The sequence below is a fragment of the Citrus clementina genome, unplaced genomic scaffold (assembly GCF_000493195.1).
Source record: "Citrus clementina cultivar Clemenules unplaced genomic scaffold, Citrus_clementina_v1.0 scaffold_2, whole genome shotgun sequence".
In the NCBI taxonomy this organism is placed as follows: Eukaryota; Viridiplantae; Streptophyta; class Magnoliopsida; order Sapindales; family Rutaceae; genus Citrus; species Citrus x clementina.
Window position 1 is genome coordinate 16,760,878 of NW_006262688.1, and position 12,385 is coordinate 16,773,262.

The 12,385-nt window shown below is 27.3% G+C and overlaps 1 non-coding gene across 1 annotated transcript; it reads right to left on the reverse strand.

Moving 5' to 3' along the window:
• Positions 1-11,977: 11,977 nt before the first annotated feature.
• Positions 11,978-12,084, reverse strand: LOC112101374. The gene has a single exon (XR_002907501.1). It is a non-coding gene; the product is annotated as a small nucleolar RNA R71 (small nucleolar RNA).
• Between the last annotated feature and the right edge of the window lie 301 nt (positions 12,085-12,385).

Below are 12,385 nucleotides of genomic sequence, written 5' to 3' on the forward strand. Positions count from 1 at the left end.
GAAATTAGTGATTTTTATGTGGGTTCTTTGTCAAATAAAAATGAGTTAGCACTGTTATGAATAAATATGGATGATGTTGGGAAGATTTGACTTCTTAACATGTGCTTGAACTAAATATACCTATGCAGGTTAGAAATTAGTGAAGTTGTATGTATTAATATTATTAGAAAATATGGGTTTGTTTGTGATGTTTTGAAGAAGTTGAAAAGGATATTGCTTGTGCTCCTTAATATGGAGATTTTTTCGTCAATTGATAAGAAAAGCATTAGTGATAAATACAATGAAGAAATATAATTTTTTTAACCATGAATGTGTAAAAATATAGTTTTTTTAATATTTTTTCTACAGATCATATTTGAATTGAATTAATTGTAAAAAATTTGATCAAGGCCAAAAAGCTCTCGGCCACTGCTGCATGTGAAGCTAGTAAGAGGGAATTTTATAAGCCCAACTCAAAGAAGGTGGAGGTTACCTGACTCTTCTTGTTTCTAGATTTTTTCTTTCTTTACTCTACTTCCCATTTCATCTTCAGCACATTTAGTAAATTTGGCAGGAATAATTGGAAAGAAAAAAAGGCAAGATATGCTGAAAATTTGGAAAATAAGGTAGTTGTACTTCACAAAGAAGTAGAAGAAAAAACAGTAAAGGTCGAAGTTAGTGGTGGAGAATAAATTCTTATTCCGAAGGAGATGGTTGAAAAATATCATGCAACTAGGAGGATTTTAAAGATCAATGGAACTAAAAAAATGTCAAGGTTATTGTGTATTAGAAATACCAAAGCTGATTTTGAACTTGATTTTGAATTGCTGTATTATGTTAAATTTTATTAAATTTTATTTTACTGTATAGTCTGGCTAGCCAAGTTTACTAGCGGTAGTTTTGTTTTCCCCAGTTGAAGATACTTGGTGTCGAATTTTTATTTCCTAAGGTGTTGTAATGATTAGCTTAATAATTAATAATTGGCACCAAAGGCATTTTAGTCTTTTTTCAGGGGCAAGGGTAATTTCGACCTATCACTGGTCAACTAATGGTCAAGGAAAATGAGTACAAACGGTAAGGGAAGTTTCTGTAATTACAGTCATACTTTCTATTTAAGTGTCAATACGCCAAACCTTAAGAGATGTCCCTAAAAATTATCCTTCCATAAATGTCCCAACGTAGATCAATAGTATAATATATTTAGTGTGATAACAACGATATAAATTATTAAAAATTATAATAATCAGTTAATAAATTGTTTAAAAAATAGTTATAAATTAAAAAATATTTATAAATGTCCAGACGTGGATCATAACTTCTTTTTTTTCCTTGAATTCATTAGACTCTCAATTTAACTAGAAGAAAAATTCTACAAATCCATGATTAAAATTACAACATCAGTGTTATGATAAATATAAATTTTATAAATTATACATAAAATTAATAAGTGGAAGATAAAATATGTAAATTAATATAAAATTACTAATTATTAAAATGATTAACTTAATTTTTACAGAATTTTAATAAAAATAGTTTTATTCATTTACTTTAATTAAGCAAAGAAAAAGAACCACTTATCAATTGAAAACAAAAAAACTTGTATTGAAAATAGGTGGAATAAGTTGTATTTAATTGGTTTAACTATAAACTCTATTTTCATTCTAAAATATTTATAATTTTTTATTTTCCATCATAGTATTTGTAAACTACACATGTTAATTAAGCAAAATTAGTGATGCCGATGTGGATCAAGCCAAACAAAATAACAAGATATTCTTATTTTATTAATCACATATGTGATATATCAATAAAATTATATCTAATTTTCAGTTTTATGCATTTTTCATGTACATTTAAACTTTGCCCTCTTACTTATATTTATATTTGGTGTCACTACTGAGGAGGCATAAATGATGTAAAATCACTTCATCTTATAGCAGCTTTGAAAACATTAAAAGAATAGTTTTTAAAATTTGATTTTAAAAATAAGTTTTATCCTTAATAAAACATTAATGTATTTTATAAATTCAAAATTATCAGCATTCAATTTAAATACAAAATCAGTATATGTATGTATGTGTGTGTATATATATACATATGTATGTATGTATGTATGCATGTATGTATGTATGGTAATCAATATTATAATATTATAATATTTTTTATTTTACATTTGTAATTTTTCATTTTTTTCAATAATCTTATATTAGTTTACTTATTTTACTTTTATTCATAACTTTTATGTGTAGTTTACAAAATTTATATTTTATTTACACTTATTGTTCATTTATAAGTTTTATACTATATTTGTAAGTTTTTATTTTATTTACCAGTAATTTATTAATTTATCATGATATTAATACTATAATTTTAATCATAACATTATAGAAATTTCCTAATTAATCTTTAGTATTCAAGTATCAGTTTTGTTGTTGTTCAACAAAATTTACTTTATTCACAATTAACTTTTGTCATAACAAAATTTATATTTTATTGTACACTTACTATTGATTTACTAGCTTTATAGTAATTTACTTATTTTACTTTCCATTTCCAAGTTTTATGTTCCATTTCTAAAATTATGTTTTATTTTGCATTTGATGTTGATTTACTAGTTTTATCTTATATTTACAAGTTTTTATTTTATTTACCAATAATGCATCAATTTACTATTTTTACATTAATTTAGATGTTTTATATTTCATTTACAAATCTTATGTTTTATTTTATAATAAATGTTGATTTACTAATTTTATGTTACATTTATAAGTTTTTGTTTTGTTTATCAATATTATACTAATTTACTAGTTTTTTTTATTAATTTATTTATTTTACTTTCCATTTACAAGTCTTATATTCCGTTTTTAAAATTTCTTTTTTATTTTGAACTTAGTATTGATCTACTGGTTTTATGTTATATTTGTAAGTTTTGTTTTGTTTATAATAATACAGAAATTTATCAGTTCCATTTAATTTTTTATTTGTTTTACATTCTATTTACAAGTCATATGTTTTATTTTTAAAAATTATGTTTTCATTTTATAGTTAATATTGATTTACAAATTTTATATTAAACTTTCAAATCTTATGTTTCCTTTACAAAATTTATGCTTAATTATGATATTAATGCCACGATTTTAATTGCCATCATAGAATAACCCAACTGATTGGAATTCAAGTTAAAGGTTACCTATTTCTTATCAATTATTATTAGTTGCTCATTAATTAAGTAATTATTTATCCACTGAATTAAGTAGATATTAAAATATTTAAATCCAAGTGTTTAAAATGATCCAATTATCAATGTTGTGAAAATCACATAGCATCATAAAAAAAAAATCTTACTTTAGATGCTTATATGTTAATAAATTACTGATTATGAAAAGACTTTGTTTAAATATGATTTATTTGCAAGATGTTTTATTAATATAATTTCTAAGATGTTAATATATTACAAAACAAAGTTTCTTCTTTAAAAAAAAATAATAATTGTATCGGGTGCTGATCATTTCCTAATTACTGTCTTAATTATTTGAATTAAAAAGCTTTTTTAGCTCATGGCCATATTTACAAGGCTTTTTCAATATGCTGTAAAAACAATTATAGTATCAATAGTAGGATTACTATCGGCCATTTAATTTAGAAGGAAATATCTCCATCCTTAATATATTTTTAATGAATAGTTATTATTTACCCAAGGTAATTGCTTAATTTAAATTAATTTCTTAATTTAGTTTAGATCTAGCTATATGTTATATCCTAGTATCCTACTATTACAAAAAAAATTGTTTATATTAGTAATAAATTAAAAAAAATTATTAGATCCATTTGCTTTTCAGTATTTTGATTTTATTGTAATTATTGCTTCCTCTCATTTAATCTTAATAAAATTTATAGAATTTATAAAAATAAATAAACAATATAACTAATCAGATTTATGTGATTAAGAAAACAATCAAATTTCGATGACTTTTTAATAACTGTGTTTGAATTAGTTTCTTTTTCTTTCTAAGTTCATAATCAAATAAGAAAAAAACGGATTGAAGAAGTGTTATCATCATCGTCATTGTGATCATCATCTTTTAATCCTTATCTAGTTATTAATATATTTTAATTTTTATCCAATTCAAGTTGTTTGGTTGGAGATCTACTTGAACTTTAATTTTGTTAAGGAGATTGCCAATTTCTTATGTTGAAGTTATATATACCCTTACATTTATCCTTTATTATTTTCATAATAACCAATAACCTTTTTGTTATCATAATTTTACAATATTATTCTTATTTTTAAATATACTTTTATGTTAACATAAATGTGTCCATAACATTGATGATAACAAATTGGATAACACTGTTGGAGCCTTTAAAACTGATTAATTTTTAGGTTGTATAAAGTTTTAGACAAGAATAAGATTATGAAAATAAACAGATAACAATTAATCCTAAGTCGGCAAACTGTTTTTATAAGGAAGATTTATAATTTTGATTTTAGAAGATAATGGTGAACCGTTTATTAGAAAATGGTTAACCAACAAATTCGAGATAGCAATTTAAGTGAAAATGGCGAACCGATTACTGGAAACGATTAGCTGATATCTCTTTGCAGGGTTACTAGAATTAATTAGCAAACCGATAACTAGTAAATGGTAAGCAGACTTCGAACATATTAACTTTTGGAATTAAACAGTGAATTGACAGCTCCAAACAGTGAACTGACTATTCAAATTTAAGTATAACAGTAATTTATACAAGTCAAAACGGCAATCCAACTTCTGATTATCGGCGATCCAATTATACTTAGAAAGTTAACAACGGCTAGTTTTTTACTTTTACTATAAAAAAACTCAATCAAAATGGATTCTACAATTGGCATTGAGCTTGTTCTTGCATATTTAAGCTATATTGAGTTCAAGTTTGTTTATTCTTTCATCAAGTCACACTTTGAACTTTCATTTGTAAACATATACTTTGTGTGAGGAAAGAAGTGTGTAATCTTTATTTTCACTTCAAGATTGAGTAATTGTGAGTGTGGGAAACACTTGAGATAAAGGGTTTGAGATCCCTTAGAGTTGTAAAGGTTTATTGACAAGTTGGAAGTAAATTGTAATCTTGTTAGAGCCTGGAGGTTGTAAGGTTTAGATAGTGAAATCTTCAAGCGTAGTGAGCCTTGAGGTTGTAAGGTTTAGATAGTAAAATCTTCAAGCGTAGTGAGCCTTGAGGTTGTAAGGTTTAGATAGTAAAATCCTCAAACGTAGTGAGCTTGGAGGCGTGGACGTAAGCAGGCTTTGCCGAACCACGTAAAAATATTGTGTTTGTTTCTCTTCTCTTCTCTCTATATGTTTAGATTATGATTATTTATTCACTAGTTTTTTAATTTCATTGAAAATTTGAATTAGTTGTAGTGTGTTAATCGCTTAATAATTTTGAAAACCCAATTCACCCCCCTCTTGGATTGCTTAGGTATAATTTCATTTTATTTGTATTTATTAGTAATTAAATAAATTATATAAGTGAAAATTAAAATATAAAATTTAAGTATCAAAAGTAAGAAATATAAGTTTTAATGTGATCTAAAAATTAATAATAATATATTTTTCTTTTACTTTTTGTTATTTTGTAATCATCTTTCCTTATAATAAATATATATTTTATATTTGTAAGATAAAATATTAAGCAAATGACTCATTTATCTTTCTTTTTCTTTAAATTTCTTATACTAGAGCGTTTATTGACCATTATCAAAATAGTAAGAGGATAAGTAGCATACATTGATTTTAGTGAAGGGAAAGTAGAAATCTTCCTTTTTTATTATTTATTTTGTTTACTTATTATAGATCATTACATGAAATCAATGATTTACAAAAATTCCACTATTAGTATTGGGTTTTTTATTCCATTATCGTAGAACGACCAATTACTCTAAAAATTGGACCAAATTTACTATTGCTTGATGGAGTGAGAGATGTTTTGGAATTAATTGAGAAGGCAGAATGCAAATAGTCTTTATGAGTGCTAAATACTTGAGTGGTAATCGTGCATGTTTCATTTAAAGAACAAAATATACTGAAAACTGTTGTTAATTTATTTATGTATAATTTCTAGATTATGTATTTTGAGATCAAAATTTAGTATTCTGGGAATTGAAAATACCACTGATAGGTTGAGAATTCAGATGGCCAATTACTGTTTCCTATAAATATGAGCTATTGGTTATAAACATTCATAATTCATTTAGAATTCATTCAAGATTGAAAGTAAAAGTTCTCTGTTTCTCCCTATTTTTCTTTAAATATTAGAAAAACCTACACATAGATCCATTATATGTTATCAACACAAGATTGCGTTGGTATAGGAAATATTTTGTCCCATAACTCTTTTTATTTTATTTAATTAATACAACTATCATTACGAGTATGAGCAGTGGTTGCCATTAATTTGGATCTTCCACATCATAAAGTAAAATTTAGTTCTGTTTATTTTTTCTACTAATACTCTTAAATAAAGACTCAAGACTTCAAGAATTTGAAGAAATCAATTGAAGATTGAAGTTTTTAACTTCAAAATTTAAAGATCTTTTAAGGAATTAGAAGATTTTTATTATTAATTAAAGATATTCACCTTGCAACCATGGGCCTTGCAACCCAATCAAGCCTGGCACAACGCATCCACTCAAGATTACACTAAAGCCACGATCTTCCTCCTTCATCATCTTCATCAATCATTGAAGACAGAAAATCTTATCTTCAAAGATCTACAAGAGAGATTTGCCACCAAAAGTCATCAATTCTTTCTCATGTTCAATGGTGAAACCTTCAACTATAAGAGCATAAAAAAATATAATTATGCATTGTACAAAATCATTCTACAATTAGTATTATATTGATAGAAGACCATTTGACAAAGACATATTAGCGAAGACGTGTTTTATATTTCACGTGTTAAATCTGGTTCTATCTCCATGACAACAAGAAGAATAATAAGCTAATAATCAAGAATCATCAAGCTCATCCAGCTGGTGCAAAACTATTTCCTAAAGCAAATGCTACCGCACAGAAGCATGGTCAAAATCATTGACATAACAATGTCACAGTTGTGATAAAATCATAGTTACTAATACGACTTAGAAGTGTTGATTACTCTGAAGCATAAGAGTGTCTAATTATAATATAACCCTGTGAATTCTGAGTCGAACCACAAGAAACCTAAAAATCTAGTAGTTAATCATTAAATAAAATCAATTTACAGAAAAAGAAATTATATTTTTGAAAAGTGTTAAGATTATAAGATCCACTCTAGGTATTTAAATTATAGTCATAATATTCTCTCATGTCATATTTTATATTTATTTAATTATTAACTAACCACTTATGAATAAATATAGAGATAAAATACATAATGCGCCATAGCTATAATGGTGTTTTGACAATAGTTCTAAATGTTATACGGATCCAAAGTGACCGTAGATCTAAATATTAAAATGAAATAAAAATAACAAGTGAAAAGTATAACTTGTAAATATATAATTAAAATAATAAACTATAAACTTGATTGTCTATAAACTATAAACTTCCATAATTTAAATATTTGAGCTTCACCTTTCACTATAGCTTGGAAAATTATCTACTCGTATTGACAAATAAAACACTCATTTACTTTGCAAACTTCTAAAATATATTAAAGGAAAATTTACTACACAATAAAAGAGAAGAAATTGTTTTCTCTGCTATTGTCATCCGTTGCTCCCCCTCGATCCTTTTCTTCTACTCCCCCTTTTATAAGAAGCCAATGCTTTTTGTCATTTTTATTACATTCATGACAATAATAAAATAAAAGTATAAGTATTATCTTCGACCTCGAAAAAAAAAATATCACTCCCACATCAACCAGTCATGCAAATAAGTAAAGTAAACTCATGTGAAATGATCAATTATCAAAGTTACATTAATTACGCCACTTTTAAAAATGACATGTCAAACTCTAAAATCTGATGGGTGATAGTGACACTCTCAAAAGAAAATAAATCCCAATAAAAAGAGTAATTTTAAAATGGCAGATTAAACGAAAATAATATAAAAATAATATTACATACTCTCACCAAGATAAAAGAATAATGTCCATAACTTAGAAAAGAATGTGATCTTAAGTCAAACGAATTACTAGTTAAATCAATAATATTATTTGTATTTATTTTTATGCATTACTACATTTTTTAGTTCATATTACAAGCTTCTACTTCATACTATAATTCTCTAAAGTCAAGAAGGACATTTACTATGACGCAACATAAGCTAAAGACACGGCTAACAAAGAACAGATAATAGGAAAAACAAAACATATGTTTAAAAAAAAAAAGACATCTTTTAGAAATTGCAAGGTGCTTTTCAGTTTCTTTTATTTATTTTTTATTTTATTTTCTTTTCTTTTTAATTTTCTTTTTGTAATGCATGCTTTTCTTAAAAAAAAAAGCTTCCATATTTTTCTCAAACATGAATACGTGATGGAAAACATAAAACAGAAAGTAATACGTCAAATTGGAGTGGATAAGATAATAAGTTAACAAATACACACACACACACACACACAAACAAAAGGGGCAACTATGTATATTTCACAATGGGGATAGCTTGAAAGGTTCAAGCGGATAACATATAGCTTTTCTATCATTTTTAGAGCTCTAAATATTCTTTCGTATCTATTAGTTTAATGGAATTTTAGATGTAGCAACACACATTTATTTATTTATTTATATTTTTCATTGGTCAATTCAAAAGAAAAATATAGATATCATATATAAAATAATAAACTCCTAACCATGAAAAGAATAAAAAAAAAGGTTGCTCTCCAATAAAAATAATAGGTGAAAAACTCATTTGAAATTTATTATGACATGTACATTCTTTCAAATAACTCAATCAATTTTACTCATCAAATCTCTCAATAAACACTTGTCACCAACATCAACATGCAAGTGGCAAATATGGTGTAACATAACTTAAATCCAAAGATGATACGGGTGCCAAAATTTAGAAGTCATCATGTTATCTAATGTCAAAAGATTACAAAAAATGCCTTAAAAAAGTTTTTGACTGTATTTTTTTTTGCAAACAAAACATCACCAAGATAAAGAAGATGTGTTTCTAGAGTCACTATATTCTATATCTAGCCATCTGTAACTCAAATTTATCCAAAATTAGTAAAAACATCACCAAAACTGAGAATTTAGTAAAAATACAATAATTACTACTATCAGTTATTCCACAAGTGTCAAGTATTCTTTCCCCTCAACTAGAATAAGACATTGTCCTAAATGTCATAAAGGAAAGAAAATGAGTTTAAAGACATCCGCTTGAACACTACAATAGAAAATATCTACAAACAGAGAGTTAAATTTATTTTGCGCTTCTTACTAGGGCTACTACTACCATCATTGGTCAACTAATCCAATGTAAAGATCTTAAAATCTAGCTCTAATCTGTAAGCTTATAAAAGATCAAATAACTAATTAGCAGTGGGAGCACAAATAAATAGTTTTCGTTATATTGAAATAAAATGATTTTTAATTGTATGGTTAAGAAATGCTATTAAGTCATCATAAAGTTATAAACATTTAACAAACCAGTGGATTTTTTATGAATGTTTAAATGGGTCCAAGATGCAAATATAATTAGTGCTTCTAAAGTTGGGAGATCTCTTGACATGAAAATGAAGCTTTGACATGATTTAGCATTTCGAATATTCTCTCTTGCATACTCGACACAACTAGCTCCTCTCCAGCTGGTTAGTCAGGCAAACATCCTAGAGGTTTAAAGCATTTAGAATGATGCCCAACATTAGGCTTCCTCTAGTATAAGTAGCTTTTGAGACAAGTTTTGGTAATCATCGATCACTTTCTCTATACATTGATAACTCTATGAAATGAGAGTTATCGTGACACTTTTAGACTTAAATTGGTAATACTTACTTAGAGAGTAAATGACATAAATTGAGTTGTTTTTTAATAATTTGTGCTTAGATTATGTGTATAATTGTAGGTGACTGAAAGCTCAAGTTTTAGGGAAGGAATGCTGTTGTAACAGACTTGCAGAAACATTGAAAGAACTTGGCTACAGAAGAATTGAAACAAATCTAGAATAGTCCAAATGCTGTAGTTGTTGTTGTAGCAATCCTAGAGCATTGATAGACTGGATTTCGCGCACTACAATTAAAAGATTGAGATAGAAAGTTTCCAAAAATGGAGGATACGCGCCATATACTTTCTGTTACCCTAATTCTAAGTTATAAAAGGAGCACGCATGAAAAGGAAAATGAGAGAGCTGTCACTCAAGGAGAAAATTCGCAAAGAAACAATACGAGAACAAAAATCAAGAGATAGATTGAAGGCTGAAACAGAGGAGGAATCACAAAGATCAATTAGAAATCAATTCTTCTTCTTATTTTCTTGGTTTCTGTTTATTTATAGGGATGCATTTGATGGCTGAACTAATTTTATTTACTGTTTTATTGCAAATCATGAACTAAGTTTGATTCTTGTTGAGGGATAAACGATCTTAATGGATGTTTGACTGATATACGTATGTTGCTTTATGTTTGCTATAGCATTTTGTCTTAATTGTATTTATTTTAATTCCCTATTCGGCTGACCACACATTTAGTGGATACTAGCTAAGAAAGAGCTTAAAAAAGGTCTGACTCAGTGGATCTCATTAAGACAATACTTGGTTTTAAATTGAGTTTCCTAAGTTGAGTGAATCTCAATTTGAAAAGGGCCATAGTTGATCTAAAATTAGTGATGAACTGGACATAAGGATTCACCTTGTAGGGTCAATGGAACCTAGATCGTTTAATGTTATATTTAATATTGACATAACTATTGGTCACTGTTAGGTTACATTAGATATAAGATATCCAACAGGCGACAACTGGAGATGCATGAGAGATTCTACTTAGTGTTGTACTAAATTTTGTAGCAACGATACTATAATTGAAAAATAATCAATGCAATTAAGTGAGTTTATTCACTCAACTACTCAATTCCCATTGATTATATCCCTATGTTTGACGTGAGAATTTTCTTTATTGCATTTTATTTATTGCATTTTTATTTTAATTAGTTTATTAGTTTTATAAATTGTCTTATTTTCATTTAGAACAAAATTGCACTGTTAAGATTGCTGTAGTAAATCTGATAACATCAATCCCTATTCATCAATATATTACTTATTGTGTACACTTGAACATTGACACCTATTGCATTAGAAATCGCACACCAAGTTTTTGACGTTGTTGCCAAGGATTGATTGTTCATTGTGATTTATGAAATTAATCTTAAATGGTGTTATATTTTGATTTTATTTTAATTTTTTTATTTTGTTGACAGACAACCCTTGGATGCATAAATATAAACCTGTTGAATTCCAGTTTGATCCAGAAATTAAAAGAATTAGAAGGAGATTGAGAAAAGAGCAAACAAATTCTAAAGCTACTGTAGAAATGGATGATTTGCAAAGATATGAGAAATTTGAACTCACGATGAGAAATACAACCAGTGAATGCAGAAGGAGGTCAAGAAGGTCAGAATGAGCATATTATTTATGGGCAACCAGGGAATAACTACATTATGCATATGGCGGATGATAGAGACAAGGCCATTAGAGATTATGCAGTGTTAACTCCTCGAGCCATAAACCCTGGAATAGTTAGACCCAAAGTGCAAACTGATAATTTTTAGCTTAAACCAGTGATGTTGTAAACAGTAGGGCAATTCAATGGGTTGCCATATGAAGATCCTCATCTACACCTTAAGTTGTTTATAGAAGTAAGTGATTCTTTCAAGATTGCTGGAACATCTTAGAAAGCATTGAGGCTTAGACTTTTCCCGTTTTCTTTAAAAGATCGATCAAGAGCATGGTTAAATTCCCTACCACTTGACTCCATCACAACATGGAATGACTTGGCTGACAAATTTTTAATGAAATATTTCCTACCAACCAAGAATGCAAAATTAAGGAACGAGATCACATCTTTCCATCAACTTGAAGGTGAGAGTTTGTATGATGCATGGGAAAGATTTAAGGAGTTACTTAGGAGATGTTTTCATCATGGTATTCCTTGTTGCATACAATTGGAAACTTTCTATAACAGACTCAACCCAAGCACTAGATTAATAGTGGACGCTTCAGCAAATGAGGCCTTATTATTTTAGTTTTACAATGAGGCTTATGAAATTTTGGAGACGATAGCCAACAATAATTATCAGTGGCCATCAACTAGGCAAGTTGCAGCAAGAGAAATAACATGAGTTCATAATGTAGATGCCTTGACAACATAATTAGCCCAAGTAACCACATTAAAAAATATAGTGAAGGCTATGACAACTGTTCCAGCAATAGTTAACTAAGTTACTGAA